Genomic DNA, 11,358 nt, shown 5'->3' on the forward strand with positions numbered 1-11,358 from the left:
TTCACGCGTGATTTTAGTGGAAACACTGCAATTGCAAAATTGTGTTTTTTGGCATTAGCAGAATACAGACGAAGGCATGCGCACATTTGTAATGGAAACGGAGCTAGTGAGACAATGGAGTTTTTCAGCACCATCAATAAAAAAAGTATGCATGTCTTTTAGTTTGCTTAGGTGTTGTGTTGGTAAAGCTCCTGTTTAGTCTTTATGTTGTTTCCTTGTGTATTGCTCAGGTGTAATGAGCAGGAATTTCCATCGTCGTTCTCTTCCTTGTGGCTGGCCGCTGTAACCTGACGTTCTCTTTTTCTCTTTTTGATTCACCGTATCACTTTAACCAGACTTCTGACACAAATTGGGATATTATGACAAAAACCACAAGGGGTGAGTGCTGTGTTTAAACACTGGCTGGTTTCCCCCCGCTCATCCGTCCTGTCCTTCTGCCGCTCCTTTGGTTTTTGGGGGGTTTTTTTTACCCATTGTGCCACGGCCCCGAACCAGCTGAATACATTTCTAAATGACAACTCAGAGCGTCTCTCTTAAGGGGGAACACAGAGTTGTGGATTTTCCTCACTTAACGTGGCATTGCTTTGCAGTCAAGTGGAGTGCAGAGAGATAGGTGGGGTCCAGAGAACAACAATGGGGGTTTGTCTGGGTCAAAAATCAGATTGTGAAGGACATTAGCAGTCAGCGGATTGATACCGGACCATTGATTCCTGACTCCTGTTTTCCTTTCTCCCAAACACGATCTGCATTGCAAATGCCAGCCCTGTCGCCTCGGCCTTTTCTGGAGTCAAGAAAAGATCGGAGGGGAGGAGGGGTGGACGGAGCGGGAGGGGGAATCAGGAGTTCCCACAACACACAAGTCCCCGCTACACTCTGTAACCTCACACTGCTCTCCAATAAAAAAGAAAAAAAAACCAATGCACCACTCCGCCTTCCTCGAGTCGTAGCCCTTGTCCCAGGATCCCACCACAGCTGCCTTTGCCGTCTCCTAGGACCGCTCCTCGCCATTGAGTGAAAGCACAACAGGCTCATTGTTCGGAGGGGAGGAGGCTTTGGACAACTCTACCGCTGCTAGGTGTATTGTTTCACCTAACAAGCCCCAGAAGATCTAAGAGGGAACCGCTCCAGCCAAGTGGGGAAAGTTTAGTCTTTTTTTAAAAAGCTGAGTAATGAGGCTGCTCCTTTTTGGCTCCTGTAGAGCTGCTAAAGTCACACTCACTCACACCCATTTTTTTTCCCTTCTAAATTATCACGTAACCATCTGGTTGAATTCGTTCTCCTTCTACTTGGTTCTTAACAACTTAATGTTTTCCAAACAGCAGGAGTCTCACTTCATGGGTTACCTGTGAAGGGGGATTTTCGCAAAATCAAGAATAAAGTCATTCTGTTTGAGTTCAGCATTTTTCCAAGGCCTTCCGGCTGCATTTGTTAGATCTTACGATGACGTATCGGAGTCATTAGGAACAAAGATAAAGGAGGAGTACATTTCTGCCAATAAACTCAAAGGTTGAGAATAATTTCAGAAATGTAGAAAAATAATGACATTTTTGAGCTTTTAAAGAGAAAAATTGGTGAGAAAGTATCAGAAATTTTGAGATCGAGTTGAGAAAATAAAAATAAAAAAACAGGGAAATCTTTGCACCCCAAAAGTACAAAGATAGCAGAAAAAAAAACTCAGAATTTTTTAGATCAATCTCAAAAATTTTCTAGAAAATCTTTTGAGTTCCAAAAGTTGAAAATTTGCTTTTTAAACCCAGAATTTTTCTAGAAGTTTTCTTTCTAAATAGTTTAAGATTAACCTCAAAATGTCCCAAAAACTTTCTAGCAGATTTTTGACTTTTTTTTATTTTTTTAAGTTTTTAAATAAATGTTCTGAGTTTTTGGTGGGAATTTACTCCCCTTTTTTCTATCTACAAAGGTCCTAAAAAGTCACTGTATGACTTTAAACATCGCCAGATTAATCTAATATTTACCTGACTACATTTCTCTGCTTTGACTAATTTCTGAAAGAACAAAATCATGAGCAAAGCACCACATTTTGATCCAATACGGTTCACAGAGATGGAGCTATATAGAGATACTGAGACCACGATTTAGACCAAAAGTCTCACAAATTGAAGGCAGAGTAAATAAATTCAGGATGGGCCGACCATGAACACCGCGAGCGTTCCAGTTAATAACGTTCCGCCGCCTCACAGAGACGGTGGAAGTGATATGCAAATGGCTCTTCACACACACCGAGCGTGTCCCCCAATTACAGGCTCTCATGTCGCTACTGGCCACCTCTGCGCAATTAGGCCCCCCTGTGCACTCCGCCGCCGAGACGCGTTAGCGCCGTCCAGAGGCGCGTTAGCATTGCAAATCAAACAAGGCGACGTTTCCAGGGGTGTCATTATAAATTAGTGTTGCATGATCGCCACAAATTGCCGTTCCCTCTCAAACCTGAATCCCCCAGATGAGTTGGCTTACTCCCCAGGAAATACTATTTATTTCAGCAAACGGGAGCAATGAGAGCGGGTAGACCCATGCATGACAAGTATTTGTCTAGCAGGCACATGGGTACATGGGAGTGAAAGAAACTATTTAAATGTTGGTCCAAAAGAAGCGGCTTGTGTGCAAATATGATTTGTCACATTTGGCTGCTCTTATGCGTTATCAACCTTCTTTGCCAGCACTCTTTCTCAAATATCATACTCCACCTGCAGCTGTGAAATGGAAATCGGCAAACCCTGGGACTGCTTAATCTTGGTTTCAGCTAACTAGAGGGGTTTGGTGGAGAGTATTCAGCTATCAGGGGCTAACCAGCTGAAATCTAGCACTAGCTATGCTACCTTAGCTGTGTTTCTATTACAAATGTGCGTAAAACTTTAACTATTTTCCGATAATGTTGAAAAAACACAATTTTGTAATTACTGTTTCCATTAAATAAGAAACGTAATTAAATCACACATGAATAAGTTTGTTTGCAATAAATTATGAAAAAACAAACTCCTACCACTTCCTGTTATCATCTTCTTTGTGGTTTGCGCCTGTGGCAACATCCTGCTTTTGACCAAGTGACAGGTCAGGTACAAGTATAAAATATTAGGTATGAACATTTAAAAACTGACATAGGTGGACGACAGACAATCTTATTAAATTTAGTTTTAGTGCCCTTTAAATAAAGTTCAACCAATGACTGGGTTTGCAAATTAGCCAGTGGCTAGAAAACCTACGTACAAAACAGTTGCATTGTTTTTAACATGTAATATTGTTTACTATGGAGTTCTTGATGAAATAAACAGGAACTGAACCACACACCAGCTGTGTCTCTGTTGACCATAAAGTTGCACAAATTGGAATTATGAAAATAAGTTCACTTACGGAAACACAGCGATTTAAAATAAAGAATTTTTTGTTTTAAAAAAATGCATAATTGCATTTTTTTATGACATCAGCAGAATATCGACAGTTTTTGTAACGGAAACGCAACTACTATGTGTAGAGCAGAAGTCCATGAAGGCCATCTGCTGTGCAAAACGAAAACTGACCAAACTATTGGTGCATCTCTAAATATCTAATGAGTGTTTGGATGATGCTAGCATATCTGACTCTTAGTTCTTAGTTATGCTAACTATTGCCTTTTTGCTGTGTCCACATTTCTGTTTAGTTAGTTCTTGCGTCTATTCTTGAAGTGTCTGATGTTTGCCTTCTTAATCAAAAGCTTTGTCTCAGTGCAGACCTAACTCTAACCTTGAGGCTGCCGATCTCAAGGCCACTGCAATGGATATCGAAGCTGTGTTTGCAGCAAACACTGATTTAAATTCATTAACCCTCCCACAAACACTCCCAAAGTTTGTCTCTGGGGCCAGGCGCTGCAACTGAAGGAGAGAGCTGGACAATGAGTCACACAGAACTTAATGGAAATCCCTGTTTTTATAGATAATTGGAGCGATGGTGCCTAGGGGGAGCAGGCTCACCTTAACCATGTAGGAGGACAGAAACCTGACGTCAGTTTGAATTTTGTTTTTAGTTTTTGGTTTATACTCATGCTGTTTGATTCAGGTATTTGTTTTAAAAGGGATGCTGTTTATGAAGAATCGAGTTCTGTCATTAGTTCATAGAACATATCGTCACCTTCCTAATATTTTTTGGCAAATAATTTTTTTACAAGTGATTTTATTTTTCTGCCAAAATCACTTGATGAAAAAAAAAAAAAGACTTTGGCCATTATTTTAGGAAGGTGACTACTAACTTTAAGCGTTCCTGCTGATGCTTAACAAGTACTTTTGGTAAGCTTATGTTGAGATTTAATTTTCCTTCGCTAAAATAAGGGATAGTATTTATAATTTCAAAATGGAATCAGCATTTTTTTTATTTATCTATAAACGGTGCACAATCATCTTGAAAAAATAAATTCTGGCATTACATGTTTTGTACGTATCTACAAAACATGTTAACAATTAAATTATCCCTAGTTATGTTGGGGCTAACTTAATTTGCTTAATTTACATTCCTGACCGTTGCCTCGATACGAAATTCTCTGGCTAAATTTCAACCGGGCCAATCAGCGAACAGAAGAAGAAGTTGTGAACAACGGCGTCGACTTTCTGTGCTGTTTTAGAATTGACCTGCTGCATGTTGTTGTTGACAGCCGGACATTTTGCGCATGCGCACAACACTGGAGGACAAAAAGACTACTCTTTTACAGACCATCTTATTTATTTTGGATATTTAAGATGTCTTCCACTTCCAGAGCTAAACATTCATTAGAATTTAAAGTTCTTTGATCTTTGAGAGCGTGTTCTTGCATTGTTATGCCACTACCATTATGTTGCTCGAAAATGGTCTCAAAACTACAACGGCATCGTTTATCGCGATAACTCCTGAGACAATTTTATCTTGTACCTACTTATACTTTCTTCTTAGGAATTGGTTACCTAAGAAAAATGTTATAATTACAGCTGCGTATCGGAGTAGAATCCAGTCTGGAGTGGAGCGGCCAGTGGCACTGTGGGAGTTCGTCTAGGTGCGGAGGGATTTTCTTTTTCGTTTTTGATATAAGTTGATTATTTGAAGAGACCCTTCCTGAGATGCCAAAGTGGCAGAGGAAAATGATTTTTACATCCATGCAAAGAGGCTGGTGTAGAGCAACAGCAGGGGGGCCGAAGGCATGCAGAGAGGAAGATTTATGAATATGTTTGTCTCAGACTCTTCCCTCTCCTCTTATTTTTGGGGCCCAGGTTACAGACGTCTGGGAGAGGGAAGAGAAGTTTTCCGCGCCGACATTTTTCAGAATATTTAAAGTGGACACGCTGAATCGGCTGAGATGAAAACCGTCTAATGGTGGAGGAAAGTTGTTTCTCTGTCAGATGCGTGTCACACAATCACCGGCCAAAGAGAAATTTGAGGAGTTTCTCTGATCGATCTCATAACTCTAAAGAATTGAATTAATGTATTTCTGCATAATGTTGAGAGACCAGCAGCATTCAGATGTAATCTTCATATGATATGTATTCTTTATAAGACTTTGACACCTGGTCATTCTGAGCTTTCAATCACCGGGCCCCTGGGAGTTTTGGGTATCGGCTCTTTGAAGCCATAGAAAGGAAGGAACAATGTGAGGTAAAAAACAGAGTTGGAATCTTGGGGAATTTGTGCGTTCAATCACAAAAGTTAGGTCAGTACAATGTACAGTGTCTTCCAAATGTATTCATACTCTTAAAGCAATGGAAGCTGTTGTGGATTGCGTGTTTCCCTTAAAGGTTTGAATGCAGAGGTGCTAATTTAGCTAAACCGTTTAGGTTAGTGTGCACAGGACCTTAATTAAGACCTCTAAATGGGGTTTAGACACATTTAAATTAAATTTAAACATCAGTATCTCGACTCCCTTCCAAACATTTTGTTAGCTTTAGCTTAAGTTTCAGGGCCAATTGATCAGTAGCCGTGTTTATATTAGAGATATCTGCAAATTTTCTTGACATACTGCTGACTTAAAGAAGCTACACAGCTACACATTGTCCGAAAAAAACCCCCAAACAAACCATCATCCTTCTACCACTTCCTGTCGTCTTTTTCGTTGTTTCCACCAGTAGTAACATCTGGCTGTTGACCATGTTACTCGTAAAATGTGAAAAAAGTGTTTGCATTACACTTTTGCAAAATACATCTGCTTCGGTACAGCTGAAAAGCGCAAAACTGTTTTATGGAAAACGGGAGTTTTTCAAAAGTGCCGTGTTTCAATTGAGTGAATTTATTTCTGTACTTTCAATTTGTACAATTTTTTGATTAATGAAAATGCAGCTAATGTTGTGAGAACGCTAACTCTATAGAACTGAAAGTTTGATTGGTTCGTTGAAATAATGATTTGACAGATATTATGGTTGCTGTTAAGTAAGACTTGCACTGATTATGTGGAAAAGTTTTCTGGAACACATACTTCAGTACAGATGGGAAATATATTTAATGGTTTTAGCAAGATGACGTTGCAAACAACACAGTATTAACCAGCATTTAAACCCTTAAAGAAATCCTACTTTACATTCGGGAAACAAAGACAACTTGAAATTCTCCTCATTGTCCTCTTTCTTGTTGATCATCAGAGAATACCTGCATAGAAAGGAAGAAAGAAAGAATACCAAAAATAAATGTAATCAGCAAGTCAAAACTGTTGTCATAAATGGATAAAAATAACCTGTGCTTTCATTTTCCTGAAAAGAACTCCTGCAGTGCTTTAGATTATACCAGAAGTCTCAGACGCAAAGGTGGAATGATCAGAATACAGACAGAAACAAAGTTTAGAGGCAATATTTAGTAGAAAGAGAAAAGAAAGTACACATAAGTTAACCTGGGGCAAAATCCTCAGACTTAAAAGCACAACAGCAACAAAAGTAGAGATGAACTCAGGCAAAACAGCTGAGTTCTAACTTCAACACACACATGGCACAGGCGACATATTTGTTCAGAAATCGTTTATTACACAATGCCTCTCCATGTGAAAAATTGTAAATAGGAAAGTGTCAAAAACTGAGTGCAATTTTGACACTTTATTAAAGTAAATAAAGTGTCAATGTGTCATAATTAACAATCAATTAGTCATGATTGTGCTCCCGTAGCTGTTGGTTAGCTTCAATCTGCTGCTACAACTCAACACTAATTCTGTAAAAATAAACGCTATGCTGATGGCGGGTTGTCACCAACAACACAAAGCTTTATTGTTTATTGCTAAACACACACAGTTTTAGTGTTCAATTAACTAACATTTTGCATGTTTCTTCCCGAGAACTCTTGTTGGAGTGGTTAGCCAATGTTAACGTGAGAAATGCTAACGTTTGCCAATGAGAAACTAGGAGATGATTGTAGTTTGTTTCGAGGTAGAGAGCATATCTACCAAAGTAATAGTACCTCCTTTAAGTCTGGAGTGAAAACACTGTATAGCTGCAGTGGAGGGTTTTCATCAAGTGTAAAAGTATTTTTTTTAAGAATAACTAACAAATAATTCACAAAACGGTATCCAGGCTTTAACATACCCAAGCCCAGGTTCAGTTACACATATGCAATGCATGAATAACTGCATAAACAATTTCTATGGAGCTGTCTAACATCTTTATACAGTTATCTAGGCCAGATGTTGTCTGTCTTCAGATTTGTTCACGTTCTGTATATTCCCCAGACTGTCATCTCAACTGACATAATGATTTGCACAGATAGTTTGAATACTTGAATGAAACAACAAATAATTCACCAACACAGGTAAATATGTCAGTACTTTACAATTTTGAATGATAAACAGTCTTATCATTTTACTGTACCTGTGTTTGAATGTCTCCTACTGATTTAATAGACATTGATAGGTTGTTTTAACAGCACATTGAACAAATTATTCTGGCCCTTTTTCTCCTAACCACCTCCTGGGTGCTGCCAGACGGCTTTCTTCCATCTTTGAAACACAACATTTACATTTATTTTTTATATTTTTAATGTTAAAGCTGCAGTATGTAACTTTTATGAAAATAAGTTGTTGTTTTTTTACATATTTGTTGAAACTGTCACTATGTTCTGACAGTATAGTATGAGACAGATAATCTGTGACAAAAAATCGAGCTCCTATGCCTTGTCCCAGTGCTCCCAGTACTAACTGCAGAAATACACGGCTCCCGGTCAGAAGCAACCAATCAGAGCCAGGAGGAGGATATTGGTGCTGTCAATCACCCTACACCTTCTTCCTGAAAGCATAGCCTGTTGGGAATGCTAGGGTAGTTGGCATTAAACAGTTTTCCTGCAACGGTAAGTTCTTTCTCCACCATTGGCACATTAAACAGCGTGTACATGAGGATGATTGGCAGCGCTAAGAACCTCCTCCTGGCTCTGATTGGTTGTTTTTGGTTGGGAGTGGTGCATTTCTTCAGACAGCAATACGAGCTCAGGGTGAAGGTGGAGGAGATTGATCTTTTCAGATTTTGTCTTTTGTTATAGCATCACAACATAGTGGCAGTTTTAACAAGAATTTTAAAAAGACATTTTTCATGAAAATGACATACTTCAGCTTTCACTGTTTGTTGGAATTTTATAAATCTCAGTTAAACATCAGTGCCTGATTTCTTTTTTTTTTTAAATAATTACTGCATGAAGCAAGCGAGGTCAATCAAGATGTTTCACTTCCAACTGTAGGTATGCGGAGTATTGCTGAGCTATTGTGGTGCTGTAGGAGGTTTTATTTTCATAGCAGGGGCATGCAGTCTAAAGATGTGCCTACTACCCCTTCTGTCAATCACTCCAACAGAAAAACACCAGAGCAAATCTATAATTCAACTACATGGGAGCTCATACAATTCATAAGGGCTGCTGTTTTCTTATGTTTTCCACCTCTTTCTCTCTTTCCTGACCACCCATTCTACCCTCTTCTCAGTATCGCAGCAGGAAACTGAAGCATTCGCAGACCACAATCCAATTATCATCGACTTACCAAAAGTTGGGAAAAATAATTGGCAGACGGATTGAGACTGCGCCGAGCTGTCCTCAAATTTTCCTGTCGTCCTTACGTTTTCAGAAATGGTAACCGATGAGTTTTCCTGAGATATTACGCAAACTGGTGATGATGGTGCCCTGGTGCTGAAAAAGATGTAAAATAAAGTAGAACTGGTGACCTGTGAGACGGGACTGAAAAGCCACTTGTTGATTTGGATTTTTTTTTCATAGAGCGTAACCAGGGGTGAACGTAGTTTTAAATTCTTGGGGGTACAAAAAAATTAAACGAAATAAACTAACATATATATATATATATATATATATATATATATATATATATATATATATATATATATATATATATATATATATATATATATATATATATATATATATATATAAAAGCTGGTAGCTCTTGAATTGCTACAAAATGGAGCTGTATTTCCCTCAGCCCAATGTTGACACCTTGAGATGCCATGAGACCTAAATTCTGAACATTTAGCATGGAGTGCATCCCAGTTTTCCATGTCTGGCATATAACCGTTCATTTTAGCTTTTAAACTGGTTATATTGATCCTGTGTCCAGACAGAGGGATAATCAGTAGCCTAGCATCATGACCTGTTTGTTTTGAAGATCCTGCAGCTTCCACTTCTCTTCCTAACATGGAGCCTCCTCACCCTGACTCTCATACTGATAGGAGGAACCACGGAGCTCTGTTAAGTTAAAAGCACATCTTTCATCTTCTGAAATTGGGATATTTTTCCTCCAACAGGTTCCAGAGAAATCGCCTCAAACCAGATGTTGGACTGGATTTTATTTCACCGTCATTTGTGAATGTTAGAGCCTCGAGCTATAAAGGTTGAAAAAGGTTATTATTTTGGAGAAAATTCACCAACATCAATATTTCCACTAAATAAGAGGCAAAAAATTTATTGTTTTTCTAACTTTTTTATATTAGACAATTAATTTCATTTCACACAATTATCGCGGTAGAAGCCATTTGTTTGTTAAATACTTAATGAAACATATTTACCATGTTTGATGTTTATTGTAAATGACTTAGTCACAAAGAACGAGGTAATTAGTCCAAGTTTGTCGTTTATTGAATGTTCAGAAACTACAGCGGCTGTGATGCGCCAAGACAAAGGTAAAACAACCCGAACAGATGATCAACTCTAAACCACTCGCACCTTTTTACTCTCTGTTTCTGTCGTTTAAGCACACCCGTTGCCATGGCAACCTCCTGCACTCCCCAAGCCGGCCAGAGATGACATTCAGTCCGTTAGGATATTAGGTTTGCAGGCTTGATATTTATTTGTTCTCCCCTGAACACAGCGGTGATTGATTAGTTAATTTTAAACTCCTGATCTGCTAGTTATTTTGGTAATGGAACCAAAACGCACAGAATTGCGTAGCACCTTGTTGAAACAATAATCATTGAGATTACTATTGTTTTTGGGTCATTAATTTGAACACGTTTTGTTGATTTTTTTTTTTTTATTGTTGTTCTTTAATAAAGTTACGAACGTTTTGATAAGTAGTCAGAGGAGGGCGTTCAGTTTGTCACCTAATGCCGAGATCGACTCAAAACCTTCCGCGATATATATACACATATATATATATATATATATATATATACACACATGTATATACACTGCTCAAAAAATAAAGGGAACACTTAAACAACACAATATAACTCCAAGTAAATCAAACTTCTGTGAAATCAAACTGTCCACTTTGGAAGCAAAACTGATTGACAACGGGGATCCTCGTCAGGTCAAGCAAAAGTAAAAAGGAGACTGTTGAGTCTAAAAGCTCAACCTCTGCTCTGACGAAAACGGCATTAGAAGACCGGACCCATGAAGAGAGATCTGTCCTAGGGGACGATTTGGCCAATCCCTCTGACGTTTTCTTTGAAGAGACGAGTCCTGACTATCGGACCTTAACTTGTGCACCGCATCCCTACGATGTTCGACACCTCATCATACCAGAATTTGCCGCCAAAAGAGCTCACGATCACAGGGCTAAACATCAGACCAAACGTCACACTAGAAAGTCTTGCTGTTCATTATCTTGAGTGAGACAGATGCATGTTACATCTGTCACACTCCTCCTGATTTTTAGTACGGAGATCTTAGTCAGTATGTTTTTTTCCCCTGGGTTTTAGCAATGGCTGTCTGATTTGAGTGGGCATACTTGTTGCCCCCCATCTTGGTGCCTGTACGTCGGGGTTCACCCCGGTGAAAGAGAGGGTAGCCTCCCTCTGCCTACATGTGGGGGTACGGGTTCTGAATGTTGTTTGTGCTTACGGGCCGAACAACAATTCAGATTACCCACCCTTCTTGGAGTCCTTGGAGGGGGTACTGGAGAGTGCCCCTCCTGGGGACTCCCTTGTTCTTCTGGGGGGCTTC

General features: G+C 39.1%; 1 long non-coding RNA gene across 1 annotated transcript; it reads right to left on the reverse strand.

The window, feature by feature from the left end:
* Positions 1-6,427: 6,427 nt before the first annotated feature.
* LOC145549404 (uncharacterized) lies at positions 6,428-9,207 on the reverse strand. The gene is made up of 2 exons (XR_014085366.1): positions 8,945-9,207; positions 6,428-6,588 (listed from the first exon to the last, which is right to left on the reverse strand). It is a non-coding gene; the product is annotated as an uncharacterized LOC145549404 (long non-coding RNA).
* Positions 9,208-11,358: the final 2,151 nt, after the last annotated feature.

Source organism: Poecilia reticulata, chromosome 20 (genome assembly GCF_904066995.2).
Source record: "Poecilia reticulata chromosome 20, P_reticulata-male-v2, whole genome shotgun sequence".
Taxonomy (NCBI): Eukaryota; Metazoa; Chordata; class Actinopteri; order Cyprinodontiformes; family Poeciliidae; genus Poecilia; species Poecilia reticulata.